Below are 23,924 nucleotides of genomic sequence, written 5' to 3' on the forward strand. Positions count from 1 at the left end.
GCGGAGCGTAGCTCCCGCCTTAGCCTTTGATGTTAGGTTTGTTTTAATAGCAGCGAGGAAACCTTAAAAGTGAAATATATTTTTGTTATTTATATTTATGAGCGTTATGTTTTCCGTTGTAAGATTAAATGAATGTTATATGTTTTGGTTGTTAGAGGTTTCGAATATTATATAATTTGATCGTTATACCTACTCAATGAATTTATGTCCATAGCTCAAAATACATAATGAAATTATATATTTTATCATTATATGTTATTAGCATTATAGCAAACGTATGTTATGTTTAAAAATATATAGAAAGCGAAGTTATTGGTAATGAATATTTTATGTTTTGTTTTTATATATTCTATTACTTACCCCCAAAAAAAACCCTAAACGTGTACATAATACCCTAAATTTAGGGTGAAACACCCTAAGGTGGGGACACTGCAGGGCTACTACGAAACTCGATACTTGAAGTTCGTATCGTACCGTCTCTCTCGCTCTCGTATTATACAGTATTAGTGTCAGAGGGACCGCACGACACGAACTTCGTTTTTCGAGTTTCATAGTAGCCCTGCTGAAAGCAGCGTTGCTTATGGTATCAATTGACATTTATTCATCTTTCTATTTTGTCTATGTCCTCAGTTGAAGTTTGGGCGGTTGACGAGGAGGTTGTGTGGTTTTGAATTTTGATTTGAATTTTATTTCGTAGTCTTATTTCATTTATTTCACTGGTTTTCAAATAAAACCGTTAGACCCTATAGCAATATATTTCACAGGCAACAGATATATTTTTTACGCTTGCTCTACGAGTCGAAATCGGTGGACAAAATGCAAGAAACCGTTACAACCGCGCCGGAGCATAAATCTTTGTTATCGTCATTCCTGGATGTCCTGGAGGCACAGAACAAGACTGCGACGGCGGAGCGCCAGCTGCAGGAGGAGCGGTACCGGCGCCGCGCGCAGCGCATCTACGATTACCATGGTAGGTGGTGCTCCATATTGCACCAGCGTACTAGTTCAAACGTTATCAGTGCCGCTCAGTACTATCTAACCCTCGTACAAAATATTTACAGTCACTATCCTTGTAATGTTGGAGATCCATTCTTACTTTAATTTACTGCAAATTACTAAAATTGCTGTAACAAATCAATTCGTAAGTCTCACTCATTATTTATTTTTGATTGAGACTAACAGCAAGTTGTTTGCATGTGATAACACAGGTGCTAGTTATTAGAAATTGTAATACAACACACAAGATCTTACAATTCGATGAATATTTAATTTTTAAGAATATTAATTTTATCATAACTCTTATGTTCAACTTGTTAAACAGCAAAGTTTTAATAAATGTAACCTGTTTGATTTATTAGTATGTTACCTAATTATTTCTAAATTTGTTCTCACACTTATAATAATTGAATCCATCTTCCGGTTTTTTCATTACTTTGCTTTCTTGTAGTGTCCCACTGCTGAGCTCCCCTTTTTTCTTCAATCTTTCAGTTAATTTTATATTAATTTTATTTATGCCAAATGAAATTTCATCATTAAGGTGTTGTTGCTTATTTTGCTGCATCCACTCTATTTGTTGCGTACATTAGAAAATATTTACATTAATGTCATTAGTCATTGGAGTGACACACCCCATTGTCAAGTACTAAGCCTTTAGTAATGTGAAGTATTTATTTAAGTTAGTTGGTTTATTTAGGTCTAATACACCAGTCATAAATTGACAGTAGTTTTAAGGTATTCCATTAATTTTGCGAATGTCAGGGTCCGATATAAGGTCCATCCAGATCCTTACCAATACTTATTTAAGTATGTATCTATCTATATAATTATATTTATCTGTTGCTTAGTACCCATAACACAAGCTTTGCTAAGCTTACTTTGGGACTAGGTTAATTGGTGTGAATTGTCCCATGATATTTATTTATTATTTATTACCACCATCTTCCTGGCTAATCCTGTTGCCAAGCGGTAGTGAAGTGGTTCCAGTGTGGATAGTAAGGTTTGTTAAAATTACTGGCACATGAGGTGTTACATCTTAGCCTTATTAAGCAATATTTAATGGAATGGTTTCGGCAAAATTAGCTAGTAAAAATGTTGTGTTATTTCCTCTGTAGCTTGCAGATGGTTGATTGCCCGAGGCATCGGACTCTAAAGAGTGCTTTAGACTTGAAGAAATAGTTTTAGGGGCTGTTTCACCATCCATTGATTAGTGTCAACTGACGGTAAAATGTGATGCCGTCTCCGTCTATTCAAACAAAACTAATAGAGACATCATCAAATTTTACCATCAGTTAACACTAATCAATGGATCGTGAAACAGCCCCTTAGTCTTTGTTCCTAAGGGTACATGCGCAGTTTGCGAGCAGGTTGCGACGGCCAAGCCAAAAGTAATTATAGAATTTCAAACTGATTGAGTAATGTGATTTTCAGAACCTCTGCCCGCTTATGTGTCACTCCCGATGTGGTGGCTGGCACCTTGTTGTCATATAGAATCATTTATAATTAATGTAATCTAAACATGTAAGCTTTTTTTTTTTATTGACTGGATGGCAAACGAGCAAGTGGGTCTCCTGATGGTAAGAGATCACCACCGCCCATAAACATCTGCAACACCAGGGGTATTGCAGATGCGTTGCCAACCTAGAGGCCTAAGATGGGATACCTCAAGTGCCAGTAATTTCACGGGCTGTCTTACTCTCCACGCCGAAACACAACAGTGCAAGCACTGCTGGTTCACGGCAGGATTAGCGAGCAAGATGGTGGTAGCAATCCGGGCGGACCTTGCACGAGGCCCTACCACCTGCCCCTGCTTCTGCTGCTGCTTTATATGTGGTAGATAGCTAGTGTTTGACGGGGGCTGCGAGCTGGCGACTGTAATCAGGTGTCTTGTGTTCAGATCGTCAGCGGCGCGAGGTGGTGGAGCTGCGGCGCTGCCTGGACTACGTGTCGCAGCACGCGCACGTGCTGGAGGGCGTGCTGCGGGGGGCGGGGGGCGGCGCGGGGGGCGCGGGGGGCGGGCGAGGACGTCCCGCTGAGCGCGGGGCTGGTGCGTCAGGCGGCCGCGCTGCAGCGCTGCATGGCGCAGTGCGTGGCCAACGCGGCGCAGATCCGCGCGCTGCTCGCCGCCACGCACCAGCCGCAGATGGACCAGATGCTCGCCAAGATGGTAAGCCCCCGCAGCCGCATCCCTGCCAGACTCGAGGTTCCCGCCTAAGAGAGTGCCAGCGACCTTCCTTAGGACGCTGACGCGCCCAGGAACATCATTATTCGTCATTTTTTCTGTCATACGGTATAGAATGCCAATCTATAGAAGAATGAGGTGGTGAATGCGGTTGCGAACACCCGCACGTACGACGTGGCCTCTGAACCACGCCGTGCTCATCCTAGAATGGTCTGGTTTCATCCAAGGATCTGGGCGTCTCCTCTAGTTCGTTGTATTTCCCTTGAAGATGCGCCAGTACACCTACTTCTAAAACTTATACGACCCCAATCACATTACCATGCTGGTGTTATGGAAACCAATAATTTAGGGTTGGGATACAAATTGAGAGGACCATGTTTAAAAGACACAGATATAGGTAATGCCAATATCAAAACAGACTCTTTCAAGAAAATAAAGACCGCGCAGAAATCGAGTGATCTTAGAACAACATAGTTCTCGCTTATCTGAAAAGACCCTTTAGTTTCTCATTGTAACCAGATTTCGTTCGTGTTATAAACTTATAATAATAACCAACTAACTACCAAGTTTACGAAATATATCTTCCTCTGCTAAGTAAAAAGCCGATTAAAGTAAATGATGATAACTTGTCAAAACAGCCGCCGCATCTGAAATATTCCTCTGGCAGATTCTTGAACATTGGCAAAGAAAACTATAATTTGTAGTTCTCACCTATAAAATGATCTGTAATACCTATTTAATGAGGTTTTTGAAAATGAAAGAAAATAAGAATCATACTATACTTAAGAAAAGATTAAACTAAACACCCAGTTGGCAACATTATGAAGGTAGCACTAAGCCCGTGGTTGTATTGCCTTTGATAGGTAGTAAGCATAGATAGATACTTGTTTTATTAATTACGCATTGACGACGTTTTCGATGCCAAAACAGACCTATCTAATGTTATGACGATGTGACCGTACTAACGCCAAACTGCTCCGCTCATCCTCATTGTATTATTTCCGAGATTGAATTAAATTAATAGCGATCCAGATAAGCCTTAGTTAAGTACGGTCCGGAGTCCCGCAGTGCCCTAGCAGGCCTGTTGACCCGTGAAGTTGGAGCTGCGGACAACCGTCCCTCGCGCCGCAACCTTCCGGCCGAGACGCTAAAGTTCAACCGCCCCCATTAGCTTATTGCCTCTATAAAACACTAAGTAATTACAAGCCTCGCGCTTGCTTAATCACGCGTGGAACGTTCTCGCGCTCGAGCTTGTCTAAAAACCATGACAAGTGACAAATGATAGTCTTTACAAACCGCTCGCTGTGCTGCGGCGGAGGCCTGCTTCCGGGTGCGCGACTCAAGGGCTCCCAAAGCTGCGGCCGACAAAAAATCCTCGTTCGTGCACTTAAGACAAATTATACCATGGTCTTCGGCCGTCTAAGCTGATTAAAACCATGACAAGCTCAAATGAGTCTTTACAAACCGCTCGTCTGTGCGCGGGGCTGGTTCCGGGTCCTCACTGCAGTACTGAACGAAAATGCCGAACTCAAAAAGACAAAAAATCCTCGTTCGTGCACTTAAGACAAATTATACCAGAAATTACTTATTATCTGTAATCATGTCAACGACTAATGACCACATATTAAGACAGCCCTAAACTTGGCCTCTAATGACCTTTTAAGCTGCGGCTGTTTCTTTAAGCTAGGTATATCAAGGAAGGCAGCGTTGTATATCCGCACTGCTAATTAACATCAGTCCTTTCGTGTTACTTTGGGCCGTTTCCTATTTACTTGCCCGGCTGATAAATGTCAAGTCTGGCGAGCTGGTCGCGTGACATTTCCAATTGCCGGGGCTGGAGTGCGTCCCAGCCGGAGCAAGCGGTCGCCGCGCCGCGCTCCTGTTTACCTTTAATTCATATTTAAGGGTCGGTTCTAATGACGTGCAAACACGTCGCCCTTTACTTCCTGCCTCTAAAAGTATTTGAAGTATTATGCCCACAGCGATCGCAGGTAAATGTTTTCGGTTTTTACGCCAGCAATATGAAATAATGTAGGCTGATTTTATGGGTACGCAACCAGTTTCGTCTGATATCGGCTATCGGCGCGCGACGCGGCGTCCTCAAACTGGTAATCCGCGCTGTCGGTAATTCACGCGCTCATTCGTGTCATCGATTACGATTTTTAAGGTCGCATCGTGCTCTAGAATCAATTAGGGGTGAACGGACATCTGTTGCTACGTGATAAAAATACGCAGTGGACCGTCCGCTATAAATAAATACAATTTATTATTACCGACTAACCAACAAGTTCAAGACTTTCATTTCGCTAGAGCGTCCTGTACGGTCAAGCAGTTTAATTCATTGGCCACCATGGAACCATTTCACAGTAAACGTCACTAGTGACATCGCATTAATGAACAAGGAAAGTCGTAATGACTTTTCCTTTCCATTGAAATGGCCCATGAATTAAATTCCTTGACTGTACCTACGAATAGGTACTCAACGTAATGGTGATCTCCCAAAGCCTGCGCCGAGTCCCGTAACGACCGCCATAACCCGCGTTACATGTTTATGTATGTCTCGCGACCTACATTTCCCGATGTTTCGCTTCGCGTCTTTCGTACTTTTGTTTTCGTATCATTATAAGTAGTTATCATATCGGTAAAACACAAATAATAGATGGAATATGAAACCAGTACAATAGGTCCACATGGGCGATCAATCATCGTGCATTATCGCTAAAAAAAGATCTCGCGAAAGTCTTGACCCGCCGGCATCAATTAGGCGCGGCCTTGCCCTGGCCGCCAGCGCCACAGCGTGTGGGTACACACGACGCGTCCCTTTATTGACCTTTAGTCTGCGTTAAAGGTAAATTGATTGGTTTAATTAGCGGACGGTGTCACCGGCTGTTTGGGCGAGCTGTAATTGGGTTGGCGGTGGATGATTGCCGAGCGGAGACTCCTTGTGTCCGACTCCGAGCAGGGCGCCGGGACGGGGCGTTCACCCCGGCTGGCGTTAGCGCGATATATCACGTTAGTAGTTTTTACCCTCACGATAATAGTACATGCTATGCTGTTTGTTGCATATGGCTTATTTGATATATGTAGATCAAGAGATATGACTAATATTAGTAATGTCAAATGGAAAGGTTAACATTTTGACAGTCCATAAATGTAATTTAACTTTCAAATTTGCGCGATTGTTTTGAAATGTTTTATTTTTGATGAGTTCAGTTGTTTGTTTCTTTCTTGATATCAGACATTGGTCATTCATATCTGGTGAAAAGTAGAATGTGGTGTTTGATAACTGGTTGCGCTACATTATTGTAATGTAGGTAGAGTAACGAATTAAGAACATGAATTAGCAATGAATTTGTAAACAAATGACGCGTTCTATGCTGTTTGACAATCTTGCTTAGAGTTTCTTTGTTAAACTCACTTCGGTAAAAGTTTACAGTTCCCAGTGACAGTAAAATAAAATAAATCCCTAGTTCTTAAAGTGCTTCCTCACGGCTCAGGTCACCGCTCTCTCGGCGTACTTTTAGAATATACTTGAGCCGTTATTGTGATAGTTCATTATGAGAAAAAATTTAAAAATAACGTACACGTCAGCCTCGTATTGTAGAGTATGAGAACCGCGCTGTCGTGGGATAATACTATAATAGCGACAATCAGAGCCGATACGATTCGTTCTGCGCGGGCGGCGATGAAATCACGCGGCCGCCAATTAAGCGGCATCAGCCGGCTGAAGGGGCCGGTGGTTGTAATTAACACGGTCCCCGGTGCCACAATTATCACCACATTTCCGTGTTATTATGATCTTACGAAACTAAGCTCCACTCACCAGCACTCACCGCATTGCTGGAACATTCCAATAGAAAGAATTGGACATTATTATCGAATTCTAATGGGACTTCCTTCGCAACGATAAACAAACAATGAGTGTAACGACTGGCGCATCAGCGTAACGCGCGTTTTGCTCGCATGCCCAGTGAAAGTTTAATCGCTTTGAAATCGGTTAATGTGGTGCTTTGGATTTGCAACCGCTGTCACGCGCGCGCGTGGCGCGGCCCGTTGCCGCGGCGAGTCGCCGACCCGTCTGCCGCTGCCGCTGCCGCTGCACTTGTCATTGAACCCGCTATTTTCACGTCGGCCGAGCCGGGCATCCGCCACCCTCTCCGACGACAAACCATTAAATTGCTCTTGTTAGGTCTCATTTATGTAAATAGTTTCGCGTTGTCTGCCGGCGGTCCTCTTTCATCTAATTGCATTCTGAATTTTGAAATACTGCTGTAAACTTGGCACTTCACATAGTACAATGCGTCTGGGTGTCTGAGATATTTAATAGCTCTGCTTCCGTCGCGTCGGTTTGCATGCGTTTATTGCTCTATGTAAGCTAAAATGGCAATGTTCACAGCCATTATGTTTCGTACTTGGCTGCGGCGGGTTGCATCGCATGCGACATGAACACGCACGCTTTTTTTTATTGAATTCTCCTTTTATAAGAGCGGGGTCCTTGCTGAAACACACGCCGCACAGAAACGTTCACTTGCGCAACCCGACACGGCTCGCTGCATGACGTGAATATTAATTTGCTGACAATAGGAAGGCACAACACCGATCGATGTAGGTCAGGCCGATGCCTTGCGATTTCATCATGAAACAAAATTTTCAGATCAATCGCTCTGTCAGACAAAATGTATGTAGGAAACTTATCCGACGCGAAGTTGTTGTACTTTTATTGGAATCCAATTAGTCATCTGTAGCTTCCGGAGCGTGTCGGTGTCGGCCGCATTGTCCGCGATTGGTCGCGCCGCACGCGCGGCCGCGGAGGGAGCCCGCGCGGTCACTCCGGGCAGTCCCTGCAGGGCTACTACGAAACTCGAAGTTCGTGTCGTGCGGTCCCTCTGACACTTATACTATTTAATACGAGAGCGAGAGGGACGATACGATACAAACTTCGAGTTTCGAGTTTCGTAGTAGCCCTGCTGGGGCGCTGCGGGCAGTGCGGCGGGAAGGACTCACGGTCACGGGCAAACGTTTGTGCACTTTACTAAATTACTTTCCGTGTATATCCCTACTCGAAGCTAAAGAGTTCTTTGTGTAGCTGTAACTCCACTGGGGATGACTTGTAATTGAATTGTCCTAGGAAATTAATGACCCACACGCAATGCTGCGAGCTCCGATCGTAAAAGCCTTTTGCCAGTGATATTTCGTGCGCAGATGGTTATCAGTGCTTATCGATAAGCGTGTGCTGCAATTAATAACAAAACAAGCGATGTCGTCGATAACGCGCGGTCGCCGACCTCGGCCGGCGGCGTGGGCCGCGGTCACACACTGGAGTTTAAACTAGTTTACTTTAACCAGTTTTGGGCTGTACCTAGTGATTTCAATTGTTATAGTCATAACATAGAAGTAGTGTTACAGCAACTGCTTGTAGAAAAATATATGGTGATAAGTAACACCATTGTGTGCGAAGGACAGGTTGCTATATCACGCCCGAACGCATTCATATATGGGTGCAGATGTCTAGACTCGCTTTCCTTATGCAGCGTGCGTACGGCCTTAGACACGTGATACAATGAATGGTTCGCATCATGCACCAAGTGCGGCTTTGTTGTGCTGTGGCGCATCGGCAATGGGGGCGCGCGCTGCACCGCAGGCGCCGCGGCGCGCGCGACCACCCGACCATGAAATGCACTCCGCAGGTACTCTAGCATCCAACAGCGGAACCCGACTCCGCGTCAGAGAGATCGGGTCCCCAGCTTTTTACGACGCCGAGCACCAATCAATTGAAACTTGCGTCTGTCACGCACGCAGCTAAGCGCAATAGAAAAAGTGACACAATAAAATGACAGACAAGAGCCGAGCACAATAGTGGATAATGTATTTGCGTGGTGGATTTGCATATAAATGGATAAATGGAAATTCGCTTTCTAATGACGGCGCGGCGGCGGCGCGGGCGCTTTGTGCGCTAATGATAGTGAAAGTGCAGGCGAAGGACCACGCGTGGGCGCCCTGCGAGCTGCGACCTGCCTGCCGCCGCGCGGTTCTGATCTGGACCAACATTTATGGACAGCTACCTATATAGAAAACATTCCTATAGATGGCGGCTCGGTTACCTTCTCTAAACCTGCAATTGCAGAGGTATAATGTACTACTCACATTATCACTGGCAATGATTCCATGTAATTCAATTGAACGGTTCGCTGCGAGCGTGAGCTGAATTTTTAACGTTGAAATTCTGGGAGTTGAAGATGCAAATCACGCTAAATAAGAAAGATGTCAAGATTAGTGGAAAGTGGGTCGCCGTGCGCAGGTCGCGGTCGCGGCGCTATCTCGCTATCGTCGCGCTCTAAATTCACATCGCGCGATGCGATAACGAATGATAGCAATGTTTGCCCTTGCACATGAAGTAACGATCAATACGTTAACCATAATATCTCCTCAATCATTCTGCAGTAACCTAACCAACCAAAAGTTGGAAAACTCCCGACTTTGTCACTTCAAAGTTCAATATCTCAAAATCGGCTAAACTGATTTTGATGAAACAATATATCTAAGAACCATCGCTAGAAAACCTGATTTAAAATAAAAAAAACGCATTCAAATCAATCCACCCGTTTAAGAGCTACGGTGCCACAGACAGACATACAGACACACACACACACACACACACACACACACACACACACACACACACACACACACACACACACACATAGTGGTCAAACTTATACCTAGCACCCCTCTTTTTGCGTAGGGGGTTAAAAAATGTAGCGAGAGCGGCATGTTAAACGCCGCTCCCGAGCGCTGGACGGTTTCTGGCCCAACCAGTCCCGAACGGGCTTTCACAACCACTTAAGAACGTTACTCTAATAGAAAGGAAAATACGAGAGTAGCGCACGCTGAGTAACTTAAGTACCTACTTTGGCAAATTGATTGCTTTTGCGGAACTAACTGTGCTACGTCTATTGCCAAAGTGACGAGTACCTAGATGTAGATACCTAATTGTGCGAGTACACCGGCGCCGGCCAGCGGTCGCGGCCGTCAAACACTTGGTGTCAACCGAATGCCCCCCGGGCCGATGACACGAGCGCAACTGTTGCCCCCGCGCGCGATCGCCCGTGTCAATCTGAAACTAGCATGTTTCCGTTTTCCCTCGAGTTCGGGCATCTGTTTTAGGGCCTTGAGAGATCGCGTCGCCCGCGTCTGCGTCTGCCGGGTTACGGGCGCCGCTCCCGCCGGGCGGCTCTGAATAAATTAGGTCCCCGTCTTTTATTTATGAGGCAGAGGGATTCTCGCTACCTTTGACCTCTTTACTAACTTATTCACTTGGAGCTCTCTCGTTATTTATTACGTTCTAGCTACTTTTATATTTCAAGAGTCAGGAAGAAGAAATATGGTAGTACTTTATTTCTTACGGCCTGTTTACCTGAATATATGTTTTGAATTTGGATCACAGTAAGTGTTAAGTTGCGCATCCACTAGAGATGTGCTAGGTAAAATTCGTCAATAAAAAGCTCGCTCGACGAGGATAGGACAACGAAGGTGTTAAATATGCATGAGACAATTAAATTTAGGTACTCATCAGCTAAATTGCATAAAACTCAAATTTCCTCCTACCGTTTAAAATGTACACATCTTCCTTCCCGATCTCGGTCGTAATCTACAACAGTCTTGAAACGTACATGGATGATAGATAATTAATTAATAATTAAAAACCGTCCAAGAGCGTCCAAATAGGGTTCCGTAGCCATTACGCAAAATTAAGTAATATTTTTCTGAGGATTTCGTATTTTGTACGGAATATTCCAAGTTTATACCTTAGGCTGCTATTTACTCTAAAACTACTAATAATTCTCAAGAAAACTTAACCGTTATAGTTTTCCTTGTAAGTTTGATATACTTACTACCTACTATCCTGAATTTTTCAAATTTTTCCACCCACCGGTTTAGATTTTAGAGGGGGGGGGACGCTCGATTTTAATGAAAATTTGCATTTTAAAGTTGAATATTTTGCAAACAAATCACTGAATCGAAAAATCGTTTTAGCAACCCCCTAATGGTTAAAAGACGATACCCCACACTACAAGGTTGGTTGAGAAAAAAAAATCACCCCCACTTTACGTCTATGGGTGGGAGGTACCCTAAAAAAAATTTTGTCGGCATAGTTTACATATATATCCATGCAAAATTACATTGATAATCCCTGAGCAAAGCCGCGGACGGACGACAGACAGACAGACATGGCGAAACTATAAGGGTTCCGTTTTTGCCATTTTGGCTCCGGAACCCTAAAAAGGAGGTCACGGGCGCTAAGAAAAAATAAGAAAGTAGTGAGGTCGCATCTGGCTATGGCTGCGGCGTCCATTTCGCGGAACGGCCACAGACGTGACGCCGGCATTAATCGCGCGCTAATTGCCTGCGCCCGCGCCGCCGGCCACGCGGGTCAGCCGCGCGGGCCTTCACCTTCGCGCTCGACAACAATCGCAGTGACCCGCGCCTGTATTGTCTAATCTAAAGCCTTGGTTTCTCTGACCACCCGCCGCCGGGGACCGGTGACCGACGACCGAAGACGTTCGAATGTTTTGTTCGGAAATGTTTGAGGGTGGTTACTCTGAAACGTCACCGGCGGCGGGCAGGCACCGTTAATTCGTGTGGTGCTACGCACTTCCAGACGCCGCCGGTCGCGTGTGACGGACCAGAGAAACCAGGGCCTAACGGCCGGACGATCGCTATCGAATTCATCATCTCTTTCTACCCTCATCTTTCACTGTGACAGAAAGAAGTTATATGACCTTGTGCAAGGTCCGCCCGTATTGCTACCACCATCTTGCTCGCTAATCCTGCCGTGAAACAGCAGTGCTTGCACTGTTGTGTTTCGGCGTGGAGAGTAAGACAACCGGTGAAATTACTGGCACTTGAGGTATCCCATCTTAGGCCTCTAGGTTGGCAACGCATCTGCAATCCCCCTGGTGTTGCAGGTGTCTATGGGCGGTGGTGATCTCTTATCATCGGGAGACCCACTTGCTCGTTTGCCATCCAGTTAAAAATAAAAAAAAAATATGAAAACTATTGTGATTAAGACTTTGTTTGACATGTTTATGATTTTTTACTAACTGGCTACTCAGGTATAACTAAATACACGTTTAGAACTCGAACTAATTCATCGTAATCAATCAATACGGTCGGCCCTAGATTGCTATCTGAGTAGTGAGAACTCAGTGACAGCACTATCGGGTTTTGCGGCCGTCGCGCGTCGCGGTCGCTGGCGGGTGCTGCGCCAGCCGGGGCGCAGGCCGCCGGCGGTAGTGGGCGCCGCGCGTGGGCGCTGACTAACTTTCTGCCAGCTCATTAACCAATTGTACCGGCCCCATTAATCCCGGCCTGTGATGTCTCCGCCGCTCCGTTCTTAATTCAATAATTCACGCTGATTGTGCCGAGATCATAACTCACTTAGCCGCTTCCGTTCGCTGAATGCTGCAAACTGCAAATTAGCGGCAGCTTTCCTCTCGCGCTGAAAATAAAAGGCATCTCCAATTGTGCGTACGTTTCCGTTTCACTTTCGAATCGAGTTAATGATTGATGATTCGGGTGAGCCGCGGGGGCTCGTCCGGCGGCCGGCGGCCGGCGCCCGCCGCGCGCGCGGCCGTGACCGTCACGTCACGGCTAAATATACGCGGCGCGTGAACTACCGGCCAAGGCACTAAAAGGGCTCGCTATTTTTGTTGATTGGGTATAAAAAGGCTGTTGCGCTCGCGTTCCATCTGAATACGTAATAAAATCTCCGTCATTTTTGCGTTAGGATTTTATCATCGGGTATTAGCGGTATTAGCGTTCCGATACTTCTCTTTATAGAAAGGTCGACATGAATATGGCATAGTTGCTATTTGCTCCACATTTCATGTAAATATTAAGTAGGTACGGATATATTTTCCTGTCCGCCAGCCTACAACAGACTTATTCATATTCATGGGAATCGCTTGTTTGCTCACTGCGTATTGATTATCACTGAGTAGCGAATATCGAAGTAGTGATTTCATTGGCGGGTCCGGGGATCGTTCCGGTAAATAAGTTGCGTAGATAACACACAACCACAATTTTATCGTGTCTGCCTGGTCTTACTTTGCGGTATAACATTTTAGCTCTACGCGAAAGCTTGAGATTTACTTACTTTATTAATCTGTGATCGCCATACACTACCTACATGAACACGGAAGCGAACCGATAGGGCTTCACCGCGTCGGGCGGAGCGCCCTCATTTCGTCGGTGGTCGATAGCCCGTGTCGGGTGTCGCCGGGAGGCCGGCGCGAGGGCCCGCGGCGCGCTGGCGCGGGCAGCGAGGCAGCCCGCTTTCACGACCAGAGACAATGGAAGGTCGGCCCCGAGCCCACACGATGGAGTCGCCCATTTTATTTGCAGCAATTTATTAATCCTGTGTGATCTCATTGACCTACGTCTATTCTTTAGGCCACTCTGGCGAATCATAAATCATTTAGTTCATGAAATCATGACATAAAGCCGAGGCTGGACGACTTAATTAAGAGCGCGCCTCATCGGTGAACACCCGGTGTGTGTGACTGCACGCGGCACGTAGCTATGGCGCTCGATTGTGGGCGGCAAACGTAATCAACTGGTTATAGAGATAATGTGTTTAAAAAAATATTTTTATATATATTGTCATCCAACTATCTGTGCCAAGTTTCAAGTCGATGCTATCAACTTTGAGTTCCGTCCTGCAGAGACGATCCAGGCTATAAGTACCACCTGAATTTCACTGCCAGATTATTGTATATTATCACCGGACTTCATAGTTGGTAAACCATTTCAACATACTAGGAAGTGATCGAAAAATTGTTTACAATGTTCAAATCACGTCTTACATTACATATTTACAAACATACGAACATTGCTAGTTAAATAAAAGCTTTGCAGCGTTACTTTGCGAAGGGCGATATCAATAAACAAACCGGCCATGTGCGAATCTGACTCACGCACCAAGGGTTCCGTATATATTTGTAGGTACCTATCTATGTATATCCAATGAAGCAAAACCTCACCTCACCTGAGAAAAATGCACGCTGTGTGGGCTTAGCTGCGGACAGACAGACAGACATGGCGAAACTATATAGGTTCCTAGTTGACAACGGAACCCAATAATGGCTATGGGTACTTCAAGAAAATAGATCAGCACTAAATAAAAGTTGGCAAAGTTAATATTTGATCATATTAAGGGCATGTTTCACCACTTGTCGACTAACTTTAAGTGACGGATATCAGTGATGCCGTCTCTTGTTTGTTTTGTCCGAATAAACAAAGACGGCATTACTTTTAACTGACACTTAAAGTTAGTCGACAAGTGGTGAAACAGACCTTTAATATAATATTTTTCATCACACTTGCTTACTTGTGTACTTGCTCGTAAGTAAACACGTCGGGCACATGCTGCGGGGAGGGTGGCGCGGAGCTGGCGCTGCCAAGAGCGCAGTCAGCGGTATCGGCAATTTTTGAAAAAATATTAGTTTTTCTTTTACAAATGTACAATTTTACTCGCAAATGTGATGAAAAACAATGTGTGTCGCAGGGCGGTACTCGAATTACGAACATCGACTCATTAAAGCCCTCAGTCTTCGACTTCGGGCTTCTAATAGACTCTCGTTCATAATTCCTTATTTACCGCCCTTTAGACACAATGTACTATTTTCTCTTCTTTTTTCTACGAAAGGACATAGGTCCTCTGGAGAGGGTCATAATTTTTGAACTTTATTAGATGGCAAAATAAAGCGAAATATCAGAATAGAACTTACTATTTATTTAGATAATTCTCCAGGATTAATTTTACCTGAGTACTTCTAGAAAAGGAACGTGAAATGAGGGCTATCGCGAATGAATTCGCCGCTAGAGGCGCTAGTGTAGCGTGAGGTCTCCGAAATGTCAAATCTCATAGTTTTTGGGTGAGCTACGCGGGTTTATTTATAATAAGTTTTTTTTTTGTGAATATTTTGCATAACCTGAAATTAATTATGGCAATTATGCGTTACGGGGCAATGAATGTCTGTGTTTTGTCAGTTTTGTCCTTCGGAAACTTTTGTCCTCCCTTTTTTTCCGAACAAAACGGGACTAAGCAACACTGTGGTTGCTGGATATTTTTATGGTACGGTTTTAAGGTGTATTAAATATGATTTTAATCTAAACTTTGTTTTAACGCCCGTAATAACAGACTCTTAAAGCCACACTTAAAAACCTCACGTAACAGTGCGCCATCTAGTGAGACAAAAAACGATAGCCCTCATTGGTTTGGTATGGAAAATTCAACGACTAATTTAATAAAAAACTATAAATGAATGGCACGAAGTGATCAGTGTGTGTGTTTTGGGCAGGAGGGGGAGCTGCGGTCGTGGACGGCGTTCCTGCGCCGCGCCCTCGACGCTACCTACAACACTGAGATCGTCATCGACAACCTGCACAACATGATCGGTGAGTGCTCGCCCGCCCCGGCACCGCTTGCCACTTGCCACTTGCCACTGCCAGCGAGTAGCGAGAAGCGAGCGTTTTCTACTGAAAAAAGAAACTCATTTCTCGCCACTCGCTGGCGGTGGGAGGAGATCCTCGGAAAGACGCGCCGCAGCGTCTGCGCGACTTTCTACGCGGACCCCGGATTCCAGGCCCCAAACTACGAAATGCAAAATTTCGTATCTCGCGGTGCCGCTGACGCTTATATTATTCAATACTAGAGTTTACCCGCGGCTTCGCACGCCTAAACTATTCATTCAAGTAGTTACAATTGAAATTCCGGGATTTTACAAAATTCCTCTGGGAATTTCCAAAATTTAGATCGTGGTCTTCATTGAGGTTGTGTCAAGAACAACTATCCAAAATTTCAATACTATTAGCTCAGCGGTTGAAATTTCAAGATTTTATCCCTATCCCGTGGTAATATCAGGATAAAAAGTAACTTATAATAACAGTGTTATTCCAGACGTCCAGCTACCTACATCCCAAATTTCATGACTCAAAGCCCAGCAGTTGTTATTTCGAGATGTTATCCCTAGATAAAAAGTAGCCTATATGTTAATCCAGGGTTTATATTACCTGTATGCCAAATTTCATTTAAATCCGTTCAGTAGTTTTTGCGTGAAAGAGTAACGAACATACATCCAAACAAACATCCATCCATACAAACTTTCGCGTTCATAACATTATTATTATCATAGTAAGTATAATATATAATAAGTAAGATTAGTAAGATGAGAGTGAGAGGGACGATACGATTTCCCCGTGAAGGTTGATCGAATTAAAATCGGTTATTCTCGCATCGTCCGGCGTCACGTCCTGCGGCCGCGGTTTTTATCCCCGCGTGGGCCCGCCCCTGCCGCTTTATTACTTTACACATTTAATACCGGCCGTTAATTCTGGTTATACCCCGAAATCGGTTTACGACTTTTGCGTATGTAAAAAAACCGCTGCTAAAAATTAAGAGTCGTACGGAATTAAAACGGTAGGACTGGAAGTTGGCGGCTCCACGAATCTAGTCTGTCTGGCTATATCTTTGGATAAGTGCAGAGCGGTCGCGGGTTGCGGCAGCCAGGGTCTCCACTTTCTGGAAAATCAGGGAAATTTGCTATAAATCCAAAAAGACAGAGAAAATACTCGTGATTTCCCAAAACTTAGCTCGAAATTTTGTCACCAGTCGTTCCAGTTCTGGGCGACGTATTAAAGTGTGGCATCATAAAAACAGTCAACGAAAAAGTGGGCACATTCGGGTGTGCAGTGAATTCCCATCAGTGGGTCTAAGTAGTATCTCGGGCAGTAAAAAAAAACATATAACCTGCCTTGAAACGTAATCATGATTGGTCAGGCAAATTTTGAAATGCGGTCAGGGTTTTTTTAGGTTTGTAGTGGCAGCGCTCTGGCTCGGGTCCTCCGTGCAGTAAATGAGACAAAGTGTAAGAATAAATGCATAATTTCGCACGTATTTTGAGTGTAAGTTAAGATAATTATTTCTTTAAAGTCTAAGCGAATTGAATGGGAATAATTATTTTATTAAAAATACTAGCTTTTGCCCGCGACTTCGTCCGCGCGGAATAGTAACTTTGGGAAGTATTTAAAATTTTTTAGGTCCCTATTTTGCCAATAATAGCACGTATAAACTTCTACGGTTTACTGAAAATAATCTATTTTAAAACATTGCTATAGTAAATACCTATAAACTATTTTTTTGTTCTGCCATCCATCCATCCATCCATCCATGCCATGTTCTTTGGTAAACATAAAATATTTGCGGGAACCACATTTTACCAAATACGACGTGTATTCTACCCTGTCAACATAAAAGGACTAAGTACTTAATTCTTCATAGTGAACTCTTGAAACCTTACGTCCTTTATTGTAAGTTAGGAGGGTAGGATTATAATTAAGACGCCATTTTTACTAAGCATAGCTACACATATTTCCGATAAATATACTTATAGTAATTTGTTTGAAATTCCTTAAGAATTTCATCCCCATATTTTCAAGTAAATAGTCGAAATTTGAAAGCGCCGGAACAATGTTTTGTAGGTTCCGTAGCTGAAAAGGAAAAAATGGAACCCTTATAGATCACTTTGCTGTCCATCCGTCGTCTGTCTGTCAAGACCCTTTATCTCCTAAACGCGCGAGTATCGGTATCGAGTTGAAATTGAAACCGTAAACTCAGTCAATAGTCCCGAAAGCTGTGAAAAATCAAACTTCTAAGTCAAGGCAATCAAAAGCTACAGTCATTAAAAATGTATTTCCATGTAAATAGCCTTAACAGAAAAAGTTATAGGGTACTTCCAGAAAAATAATTGTATTTTTTTCTATGTGTATCTGTTTTCTGTATCGATAACTATGTCTGGTACAATAAGAGTCTTTGTATTGTAGGTATTGTAAATAAGAAAAATCTGAAAATAATAATTTTTCATGTCTGACTGTCTATGTCAATAAGCCATCTAACAAACAACATTGCGAACATTTTGCTTGAGCTTAGAAGGCTCTGCTAACACTGCATGATCTCCTCTACTAACATCACCTCTCGCAGGTAAAATTTTTGAACAAAGATCTATTTATCGCTTATCACGTGCCCAAATGCCAAGTTCATAAAGAACCATCGATTTATCTTCGACAATGACGATCTTTCATATAAACTTTCATCCCCTATTTCACCCCCTCACAGGAAGAGTTTTAAAAATGCGCGAATAAATATCTATTTATCTCTTATCACGTGCCCAAATGCCAAGTTTCATAAAGAACCATCGATTTATCTTCAAACAATGACGATCTTCCATATAAACTTTCCTCCCCTATTTCACCCCTCAGAGGAAGAATTAAAAAAAACGCGCGAACAAATATCTATTTACTTCTTATCACGTGCCGAAATGGCAAGTTTATCATCGATAATGACGACCTCCATATAAATTTCATTCCCTATTTCACCCCCTCGCAGGTCGAATTTTCAAAAAAAGCTCAAAAACAAATATCGAATTATTTCTTATTAAGTGCCTAAATGCCAAGTTTCATGGTTTTTCTTCGACAGCGACGAACTTACACCTTATTAACTTTCATCCCCTATTTCAACCTCTTAAAGCCTTCTTTTTGCGATAAAAGATAGCCTATAGTCTTTCCTAAGGTCTTTCTATCTCTGTACCAAATTTCATCAAAATCGGTTCAGCGGTTTAGGCGTGAAAGCGTAACAGACAGACAGACAGACAGAGTTACTTTCGCATTTATAATATTAGTATTCTTATTAAGTGCCTAAATGCCAAGTTTCATGTTTTTATCTTCGACAGCGACGAACTTCCACCTTATTAACTTTCATCCCCTATTTCAACCCTTAAAGCCTCCTTTTCGCGATAAAAGATAGCCTATGTTCTTTCCCAAGGTCTATTGTATCTCTGTACCAAATTCATCAAAAATCGGTTCAGCGGTTTAGGCGTGAAAGCGTAACAGACAGACAGACAGACAGACAGACAGACAGACAGACAGACAGAGTTACTTCGCAATTATAATATTAGTATGGATGAATAAGGTTTATTTGATGACATTGCAGCCGAGCAGCGGCGCTACGTGCGAGAGGTGTCGTCCAGCAGCGTGTTCACGTCGCTGTGCGGCGGCGAGGGGGACGCGCAGGCGGAGGCGGAGGCGGGCGCGGCGGCGGGCGGGGCGGGGGGGCGCGGCGGCGGAGGCAGGCGCGGCGGCGGACGCGGACCGCACGCCGCGCTCGCCGCTGGAGCGCCGGCCGCCGTCGTCGTGCAGCACGCCCATACACAACTAGCCTGCCTGATGCTAGCGAGCCTGCTGGCTCGACCGCCCGCGCAGGTCTTGTGTTAGATAGAGATGCCACGAAAATACGCTTACTTATATTTTTGGTTACTCTAAATTTACATATTCTACCGACATACATAACATCACAGATTAGGGCCGGGCCCACTTAGAGTCTTCTAGTAAACGCCCGCGCAGCGCCGACGTAACGTTCATGTTGCGGCGCCGCGACCCCAGTGGCGTCTTTCGGACGCCAGCATCTCGTTAACGCCCGCGCAGCGTCGACGCTAAGTGGGCCCGGGCCCTTACCCATATTAGGTCGTACTGAAAGAAAACAATATTTTCAGCGTTTGTTGAAGACAAACGATTGCGCTTGTCCTCAAACCTGCTTCTGAAAACAGCCTCTCACTCGTTGTACACGCCGCTACCGAGCTATGTTAGATTTTTTGCGAATTCAAGTGCCTGCGCACCGCACACACTATAACGAGACCAGTCGCAATCTGTCGCCGCTACGAACATTCGGCGCTTCAGCCAAGCATTTAGTGTTCGGTGAGATCTCTGTTCGTGGCGTCTCTAGTTTTAGTTATAAAACGATGCGAATAGCTGTGATGGGATGTATCTGCTCAAAGCGTACGAAGCAGTATTGCTAGCCTTGACGTGTCTGAATTATATTTTTATGAGTTTGTAATGAGCGACTGGAGCACTCGAGCTAAATATAGCGCGCCGCCGAGCGCGCTGCACTGCCTTACCGCGTGTGTTCACTCGCCGCCGGCTCTAACGTGTTCGCGTTCATTGTTTACCAGATCTTATAGATGTCGTGTTATTGAATGTTTAGAAGCTTTTCTATATCGTGCGCGTCCACAGCGCCGCCCGCCGCTCGCCGCAAAAAGACCTCACTGAATACGCATGTGTCGTAGCCCGATTGTAAAATCCGCCAGATGAAACTCCCAGGCGTATCATAAAACGCCACCAAAGCAATTTGGTCAGGAATACCAGTGTGTCTAATAAAAAATACTGCAGATCAAGGAGAGCAATGTATTCGTCCATATCCGCGGCGGCGGGCGGCGCCTGGTGCGCCTGTATTCATGTTATCTCTAATCTCTATAATATTGAATAATATCTCAATGTTGTGTTAAATTTACATAGTTTTAAGGTCACAGACCAACGGTATGCCTGTTTCAAATGCACTTTATATAAGTTAATTAGTACCTAGGTCGCGGGCCGCGTGTTTTGGATACTTTTACATGACATTAGTCGCGAGCGGCGCGCGACCTGACAGGCACGGTGTATTGCCAGTTTGCCATTTTTGATTTGCACGTTTTTGTGTCAATGCTGTTTATAATTATAGAATGAACTGTTATATTGTATATTATATTTAACAGTATTAATTATTTACTATGATAAATTTAGTTTAGTTAGTCGATAAATTCATGTTACTTGTATGTATGCGATATCGCGTTTCGTATAGTATAATCTGTTTTAAAATAATATTATTATTATTAATGTATTGTATACTAATCGAATGTTGCCAAATTTTCATTAGATCGGGGCTCCGCCCGCATGCGTGTCTGTCTGCCTCTGTCGTCCCTCGCCCCGTCTCAGTCAGAAGTCGTCTCCGACGGCGAAAGCATTTCCGACATATTTTTCTACATCGCTGTTGCGAGCGTCCTTTACACGCGGTGGCGTCGCCGGACGCCGCCTGCACAATGTGATATCTCAACGAAGCATATATAGTAAACGGATACGTATTATATTAATGGATATTCCATGTGTTCCGGGACCTTTATCGATTGTTACTGTTGTTGTGTTACTCGCGGGGCTATGTTGGAACTTTGTGCATTTATTGTTGTAAAACATCAACATAAACTGCCTTTTTTAATATATCTTATTTTAAATACTGTTGTTAGTCTATCGAGAGAATTAGCATACTTACGAAAATAATGTACGCATTAAACTTATGCGAGATAATCTTCGCTTTATGTATATACTGCCTTATAATGTGTAAGATCTGTCTTCAGAATATGAAAGAAAATAAATAGATATTTAGTTGGTGTTTTGGAGTGCTCTCTTGTATTTGTATTGTTGGCAAAGGGCGCGCGGGCGTGTCGGGGCGGACAGCGCCGCGCTCTGTTGCGGCACACGCGCCCGAGCCGCGGCCGCTCGCCCGCCCCGGCCGCGCCGCCGCCGCCGCCGCCGCGTACTTCACATTCCAGAGTTTTCATTTATTTTGTGTACGACATACCATACAAATAAAATAAACACGAATATTTTATAAGATAATATTTTTTTATTTTGTACGATACCTTAGCGACTAATACATTTTATATTAAGGCTAGCGCGTGTCGAATAAACAATCAGACTCATGTTGGCAAGTTCGTCGCGGGCGCGGAGTGCGCACGCTAACAGAATGATAATATTAAACATTGCACAATTTATGAAAGGCTTGAGAGAGAGCTGTGCACATACAGACGTGGCGATAGTTTTTAAAAAGTTGTAAAGTTAGAAAATCGAAAGATAATAAGAGTAGAAATAACATAAGAGCGCCACATTCTTGGTTACATTTTAGTACTTCAAACTTTAGTTCCTCTTTTTTCGTTGCTCTGGTGCGTCCGGAAATCTTTATCTCTCTCTCCCCCTCTTTCTCGTTAATCAATATATCGATGGATAAGAAACATACTGTAATATGGCATTTCGCTTTTTACGTAATTTCAAATTAACTTCACGGCTCGGCTCAGTTGATCAGAGGATTTCCAGCCACGTAGGTAAGTAAAGTTTGCTTCTACATAACATTCGTAATAATAACTTAAGTACCTACCTATAAGGTTTAAAGTGGTTTGAATCTGCTCGTGCTACCTACGTATATTCACTATGCTAGTATGGAGGCCCCCGGCAGCGCTGTAGGGCTGCTACGAAAATCGAAGTTCGTATTGTACCGTCCCTCGCACTCTCGTATTAAGGAGCGGCCACACCGCTGCTTAAAAAACGGCGACGGTACGGAATCGCAGTGACGCATCGTATGCGCATCGTTTTTTTGCATGTTTTCCACACCGTTGCTTAAAATACGCAAGGGGTGCGGAATCGCAGTGACGTGCTTTAGGTAAACGTCACGACTTTTGTTCGGTAAAGACCTGCAGGGCTACTACGAAACTAGAAGTTCGAATCGTTCCGTCCCTCTCGCTCTCGTATTAAATAGTATAAGTGTCAGGGGACCGCACAACACGAACTTCGAGTTTCGTAGTAGCCCTGCTGACGTTTACGGCATGTCACTGCGATTCCGCATTTTAAGCAGCGGTGTGGAGAGCATGCGATAAAAAAGGTGCGTCACTGCGATTCCGTGCCGTCACCGTTTTTAAAGCTGTAATTTTGCACGAATATATATGTAAACTATGTCGACAAAATGGTACAATAAAAAAACAAAAAAAAAATTTTTTTTTTGAGTACCTCCCATAGACCTAAAGTGGGATGATTTTTTCTCTCATCCAATCTTGTTATGTGGGGTATCGTTAGATAGGTGTTTTAAAACCATTAGGGGTTGCTAAGATTTTTGATTCAGTGATTTGTTTGCAAAATAGAGTTGAATGGCTCTAAAGTGAGTTGCAAATTTTCATTAAAATCTAGCTAAATATTACTTAATTGTTTTGTAATGGCTACGGAACCCTATTTCGGGCGTGTCCGACACGCTCTTGGCCGGTTATTAAGCAACGGTTTGGCCGCACCTTAGGCGTCGGCGGGCGGTTCGATACGAACTTCGAATTTCGTAGTAGCCCTGCTGAGCCGTGCGGGGGGCGGGGGCCGCCTGCGCGCGTAATACTGTGTGGCCGGCGCCGGCGCCGCCGCCGCGCCGGCTTATAAATACCTATTTACACTTAACGATATAAGGCACCATAAGCATACAGTAATATGTGATCAGTTCGCAGTCGCAGCATGCTTACTGCAATAATCTCTATAGGTAATGTTACACATGCTAGTTACTACCACGAAAGCATGCTACTATTGAGCGAATGCTACCTACTAGCATGCTAGTAACCAGCATGTGTAAGGCGGCTTGTATAAATTTAGCCTAGTTGAAGTAAAAATTTTTCGTCGAAAATGTTCTTGTCTGTCCAAAATTCGTTTCATAATTAGATGAATTTGTAATTTGTCATCAGGGGTGCGATTCTTTTATACAGTCGTCCGCGAAGTTATCTCTGCTATCGGCCGTCGTCATTACATAGGTAAGTACATTTTTTAGTAAGAATTTATAATGGTGTCGATAATGTTTGTGATTAAAAAGGCCATGTTAATATTGTTTGCCGAGCGCAACGACGTCTTCGAGGTCGAGGTTCATTTATTGAAGCACCCCCGAGCTTTATTGTCTAATACACTTGGAAGCACATTCCTTTTCACCAGTTCTTTCTGTCACACTGCATGAGACAAAGATAGAAAGAGATGGTGAATGTGTCCGTGAACGTCAGCGAGAGTTGAGCCGGCCCGTCGAGGTGCATGT

At 44.0% G+C, this 23,924-nt stretch overlaps 1 pseudogene; it reads left to right on the forward strand.

Annotated features, from left to right (window-relative positions):
* The first annotated feature begins 537 nt into the window (after window positions 1-537).
* LOC141430729 (uncharacterized) lies at window positions 538-23,748 on the forward strand (annotated as a pseudogene).
* The last annotated feature ends 176 nt before the right edge of the window (window positions 23,749-23,924 follow it).

The sequence above is a fragment of the Choristoneura fumiferana genome, chromosome 8 (assembly GCF_025370935.1).
Source record: "Choristoneura fumiferana chromosome 8, NRCan_CFum_1, whole genome shotgun sequence".
NCBI classification, from domain to species: Eukaryota; Metazoa; Arthropoda; class Insecta; order Lepidoptera; family Tortricidae; genus Choristoneura; species Choristoneura fumiferana.